Consider the following 6,874-nt stretch of genomic DNA (forward strand, 5'->3'; position numbering starts at 1 on the left):
CTTGGCCCGCTTATGATCAAAGAACGAGAAAATATTCTTCTATCCACGGTTTCGTGTTGTGGCTCATGCACAGCAGAATATTACCCCTCCCTCGGAAGGTTAGAGAGAGAAAAAGAAACAACCCATCAAGAATCAAGACGTTGCACGAAGACAGTTATCAAGTATCAAGGTAGAAGAGGGAAAAATAAAAAAAAAATACTGACAAAGCCTCCCCTTTCAAGAGTCATCATGGTCTCTCCGTCTTTTCCTCTAGCTATAGCATTTAAACTTCTCTTTTAGCTTTGCGTGGACTCGATTATCTTCTCATTTTCGAGCGACGGCCCGGTTGGGTCATCGCCAAGACAATTTCGGCTTCGTACCAGCCCGGCATCAGGGGGTGGTTGCGGGATTCATGGGTAATAAATGCAATCTTAAGGTTCGTTTCTCTTTACCTTCAGCCTAGCCACTTAATCGACCACACAAGAGTGGTCTATTTATAACTAAACTGCAAATTTTTATACATATATGGGAAATTTAAAAGTAGAAAAATGCATAGAATGTACATAATAGGCAAAATGATATAAAATTATTATACTGTTTAATAGGTTAAACAATGTGCTGCTTATGTTCTATTTTTTTAATTATATTCATAAAAAGAATGAATTTAAACAAATATCCGCAACATATTTATAACAGTTAAATTTGTAACATAGTAGTATCTATGGTCTTAAACTTGCTGCTCGAATTCTTCGTTTCTCAATATTTATTTCAGCCAACGCTTTACCCTCCATCGAGATAGAGGCTTCATATTTTTCTCAAAGTTAAGAAATTTTCTATCGGCAATAACCATGGAACGCCAAATGAACACCTATCTTTGAAATTTCATCAAACGTCGATGAACGATCAGTTCCCTCTTCCTTCTCCATTTTTACTCTCTTTTCTTCTACTTTCTTCTTCTTCTTCGTGGAATACCGATATCTAGTAATTTAACGGAGGTCAAGAGCTCCGCGAATATCGGATACGCTGGCCCTGTCCCTCGAGTCACCGCACGTTTTAATTTACTATTATTACGAACACTCGGGGGATCAACGGGCCGGATGAAATCTTATTTACGTCGCGCCACCCTGGCCGACCAGCCACCCTATACGGCCATCCCTTGCAGCTACTCGATGCTCGCGACGTGAACCGAGAATTATCGAGAAATCGAGCGAACCGACGATCGTAGCTTGCGAACTCGTTCTGTAATTAACGGCAGTCTTTGGAATCGAACGCCAGCCAGTGCATTGGGAGGGGCACGAATCGATGCTGGGCGAGCAGGTGAAACGATCGGGTTAGTGGTCTGGGGTTAAGAACGTTTTAGTACGATGTTCCCTTCGTTTTTTTTTTTTTTTTTTTTATAAAATGTAAATTAGAGGATCACTCGTGTATCATTTGAGATACCTGAGTAGATTCTATGTAGGTCTTGTTAGAAAGGATTTAGCATTGGATTTTTGTCATACTGTTTCATGGGATGGTTTCATTTATATATTATGCAAGAACCTGATGCGCGATTTTGATATAGAAAAATATGAAAGTAAATGATTTTCAGCAATTAAAATAAGAGAAACAGAATAACGAAATTATCTGTACAAACTATGTGATGTCTGAGAAACTTTAACCAAGTATACCATTAAAAAATAAAAACAAGTTCTAATTCTTCAATAAGTTTTGGATGCAGTTGAAGACTGTGCTTGAATCACATAAGAATAAGATATACTATAAGTAGAATAAGGAAACTGTCTTTACCTACTGAAGAATATCCGAAGATTCTCAATATCGATTAAACGAAACAGCTGATAGTAGAAGATAGAAACTAGACGAATTCCTGACGAAAGAACGATTGCTAATAATTGTACATAGTTATACACAATTGAAGTCCTGTCTAACCAATAACGACGAATTTACTTACATACCCTAGCGAATATTTCAATCAGAGATTATAATTCGCTAAATTCTCCGACTTCACTTCCATATCCCTTCTTTCCGCATTTCTAAATATTAATTAAGAAACTTCGCAGTCATTCATACGCCACCGAATCTTTAATCGTTCTCTACTTCTTGCTCCGTCCACTTCGAAACTTCTCTTTCGAACAAGAAGCAATTTTCGAGCTACCGGCGATGTTGGTGGTGCTTGGTAGCCGGTGACCTTGAGCGGTAGCATTCAGGGGAAAGAGAGGCAAAAAAGGAGAAGAAAGAAGAAGGGGGAAGAAAGAGTTAGTTTTGTAAAAAGCGTTTAACGATCCCGGGCGGTTCGGCTGGCGGCGTCGTCGGCGAAACAACGAAAGCCTGGCGCTCGATAATTTGTGGCTCGCGAACCACCGGCGTGGAACCGGCCTCGGTGTAATTACCAAGGTAAATAATGCTCGCCGGCTGTCCAATGGCGTGGCTCGGCTCGCGAATAAATTCGGCCGCACATACGTGGCCGGAGTGCGGAATGTCGGTTTCCGGGGCCCCGGTCTTTCCGAGGAAAACGAAGAGATCGTTACGATAATCACAGATCTGTTTTTTGCCTAGTCTGAGATTTGTTTCCGCAGTCGGGATACGTTTCCGCCGGATCGCGGGCTGTACGGACGTTTTCTTAAAATATACGATCGAACGCGCGGACCGCATCTGTCTGGAGAACGTACCCGAAGACGAGAGCACGGTCATTCGTCTTCTTCTCCTTTTTTCGAACCAGTTCTTCCTTAGAATAATGGGAGAATGTGATCTCGAGCTAATTGGTACCGTGAATTTGCGGAAGAGCACGGAGATTCTGGCAATTACCGCTACTTTCTGCAGTTAGATATGCAAAGAGCTTGCTCAGGTTCGTCCTTTCAGCTTCTGCCAGGATTATAAAATGGGTAAAATCGAATGAAGATTTTATATATCTTTAACCTTCTTCTGCAGAAACGTATGGCAATGGTAGAATTTTTGTGAAGAAAATATTGTAGAAAAGACTTGGAAATAGAGAAATAGATATTTATAGAGTAATCTGGATACTGTTCGAAATATGAAAGAAGAATATTTGCACAGAGAATCTAAATTTATCGTCTGAATCAATATTACAGTCATTCACGATTTTGCATGGATACAGATTATTTTTTTTTTAGAAATGATTGCATTAAGCGAAGAAAATAAAGCAATAAAAGCAGGGAGAATATACGAGTGCAAATGCAGTTGGCCAGGCAGTTAAGAATAACAGAAACTGTTATTCTCAATATTGAAAGTTCGCCAGAGTAATGTAAATTGTGTAGTTAAATTGTTATCACAATTCCATATCATTATTAACCGTAATTCGTGTTATTTTATTCTAAGGTTCCAAGTACTAAAAACCTTCCTTACAAACATCCAATATTTTTCTGAGCTGTTTTATTATTTAGAAATATGTGTGTATCCGTGAAAAAGATCTTGACCTAACCTTTTTCTTTCATTTACCAATGAAACATTTCACCCTCCTTTTTCACTCTAACAAATATAACTCATACAGCTTCAATTTCCAAACTCGGGTAAGAAAATTCCTCCAAGATTTTCATCTCCACTAATCCACTCTCGAAGATCATCCTATTCACGCATTTTCATCTCATCATGAACTAATCCACAGTCATCTCGACGACCCATTGCGGTGTCTTGAAATGCGAATTACCACGATCCATCCTGAAAGAAATCTTAGCTCTGGAGTGTCTAATTCCTTCGAGGACAGTGGTCGATGTCGCGGGAAGACCCTGTCAACTGATCGCTGCAGGTTTTTGCGTTCGATCTTTGGTAACTCGATCCGGGGGCGCGAGAGACGCGAGGAAGTCTTACGAACACGCCTTAAGCTCGCCCGTGCCTCCTTCGTCCCACTAACGAGCCACGAACGAAGAAACTAGCTAGTCAGGTAATTGGATCGGGCGATCCGCTCCTTTATGCGACCGACTTCGACGGGCAAAAGCGGTCTTCCTCAAAACCACCGGCGTTGCGCGAGCCAAGACGAAGCCAGGGGTCACGGTAACGTTATTAACCCGTAATCGAGCTCCGGGCAAACAATGAGCCAAGGCTGCACCCCTTCTCTCTCGTAGTATTCCCTTCTCCATCATACTACTCGCGATCATGCCCTCCGGGAGGTTAACCCTCCGCATGGCCAAACTTAGGCCACCCCTCGATCAAAAGTTTCGCGGGCCGCGTTATGCAAACTTCTTGTTTCCGGTGTGGGAAACCAACGTCCGTTTCCGAGTCCTGTCGAATACCTTCTTAACGCTTCGACTGAGACGGTGAACGTGCTTGGCGAACCGTGCACGGCAACTTGTAGGCCGGACAGGTTTAATTTTCGTTGCTTTTCGCAGCTCGAGGGTGAGTTTCGGAGAAGGGATGGAGAGTAGTACTTTGCTAATAGCCTGTTGCGGCACTTCTATATTTGGTGGCAGAATGATACGTGTTGAAACATATAATTCTTGGCGGTAATCGTTTTACTATCTCTTTTTGCTAATAATTTCTCTAATGTGAAGCTGGATATGGTTATTAACCCTTCGCCACAGAGGCTATATTTTAAATTTGTCGACTAAGTGTGCCACCACATACATATTCCGATCGCGAAGAGTTAACCCGTTAAGGACCTTCACAGCAAACTTCATTTGCAATTTATTTCGCTTTATTTCTATTATCTAATTTTGTTTCGTCGGATTTACGTAACTTTGCTGGATTAATCGTTCCTTTCACGATCCAGATCAATTATTATACCTTATAGCGAACAAGCAAGTGTTCTGATATTTGTGAACAGAAGCGTGCAATATCCGTCTGACGAGTATATTAATCCCACGAATTCTACGCTCTCCCTCTCTAGTAGCTATCGATGTATCGATTGAAACGACGTCCGAATTGCACGTATACAGATGAGATAAAGGGGGGAAAGAGCATCGCGGATTCGACATCGTGAAACGCAACTGGTGCGTGTATCGCGGGCAATCAGGATGTTTCGATATTACGTTGCCGCGGCCGGTGAACACGGTTTTTCTCGTTATAACGTAGACGCGGCCCGGAATAACGAGATTTCGCGATTGACTTTGAACAGGGTTTGACGACAGGAAGCTGACTGGTCGGGAAACAGCATGAGCTGGCGCGACGGTGATGAGCCGACGCGCCGAAGGGATTTCCATAACTGAGTCGACCGGACGCGGAGTTGCCTTGTCGGCCGAGCTGTCGCTGCAACCGGTGCAAGCGTATTCGATTTTCACGGGTCACATCGCCGGAAACTTATTATTCTCGGACGGGGAAGAGACAGCCAGAAGTTCCGCAGGAAAGGTGGAAAGAGCTGGATATCGTCGATGGGAAAACGACCATCATCAGAGAACCGAATATCCCCCGCACAGTTCGATCCGGGGGAAAAAAATAAAGGTTTGCTTTTTTCGAATGGCTCGATCGGGAAACGGCATCGCAAGTTATCTCTATGGAATAATTATTGTTCTGGTGTGACGTGGCTTTGCGTTTATTTTTTTCTCTGTTTCATATTTTTGCTCAGGGATGATGGAGGATGAGATTGGACATAGGGGCTTGACTTTTTAAATACGATTTTTCTTTTGATCTTTGTTCTTGATCACTTTGTTTCTATTGATGAAAATAGCAATTTAAGCCTGGTAAATCTTCATGTCCCAATTTTGTTTCCAGAAATGAAATGACTGAATTTTTTGAAGATAAGTATGGCATAAAACTTAAACGAAAAATCATGTAGCATGTAAATGATTATTGTTGTATATTTTCTTTAAGTTTAACTCGTTCGTGATATACCTTTAAGTAGAAGACAATCCTCAGGATAGTTCTGATGGTTGTGGATTATTTTCTTCCCTAACTTGAAACCACAATCATTTCTCAATTTCATATAATATTCTCCGTAATATTGCTTCTACTTCTCGTACGTCACCAGTTAAATTGAATAGACACTGTATATGTTTCAAGTGAATGAAAAAGTTCTCTATCTGTAAGAAGATATGATTGGATAAAAAATGAATCGAAAGACTTGGGTACTAGAGTTCAGAATTCAATACTACGGCCATTCTAGAGAGGATCGAAGATAAGTTTTAGTCGGAGGAGCTTTAAACCAGATTTAATTACTCCATCTTCTCTGCTTGGTTAGATTTCGTTCTATCGAAAAGCGACGGATTGAAAGAAGGTGGAAGGGGTTAATGTTACGGCTTCGTCCCAATAGGAACGGTTTTCTGAACTTTCTTAGTCATTCCTTAGTTCACGGACGGTAGGTGGCCGTCGTATGTCCCATTGTCGACGAAGAGATCACGATTTCGTGACTTCGTGAGCGTAGCTTCGTGAACGGTGGGCGTATCGATCGTTCGCTCTCGATGCCAATAAGATCCTTAGGTAAATCCTAAGCCGATGAGACGAAGTCGGAGATCAGCGAGCAAAGACCTAAAGACTCCGAGGCAACTGGCTAATCCTAATTGAGTCGCCTTATATAAGTCGAAGCATTCGCTTCTTCTCCACCCTGATTCTGTCCCAGACCTCTCTTCTCTTTGCCTGCCTCTGCTAATTCCCTCCCCCACTTTTGTTTTCGTTGATCATTCCATCTTCTTTCGATTGCTTTTTTCTTTCCTCACCGGTGACTCCCGTTCGTTCTTTTCATTCCTTTTTCTCTATTTATCCTTTCTCGTGCCTTCTGATGTTTTTGTTTCACCTCCTCTTTAAATTTGGTCTCGTAATTATTTTGAGGAATGCAGAGTATTTTTAAGACTGTAGGATTGAAATGTTTTTTTAAAGATGGAGGAATACGAAGGTTAAATGAAAATAAAATTTTAGGAAAAGCTTGATACTCTTTCTAAATTAATAGAAATGTCGGATAGACCTTTTCTTTAATTCAAACACCATTTGAAAAGATAGAATCAGCTACTTCTAC

Source organism: Bombus affinis, chromosome 2 (genome assembly GCF_024516045.1).
Source record: "Bombus affinis isolate iyBomAffi1 chromosome 2, iyBomAffi1.2, whole genome shotgun sequence".
Taxonomy (NCBI): Eukaryota; Metazoa; Arthropoda; class Insecta; order Hymenoptera; family Apidae; genus Bombus; species Bombus affinis.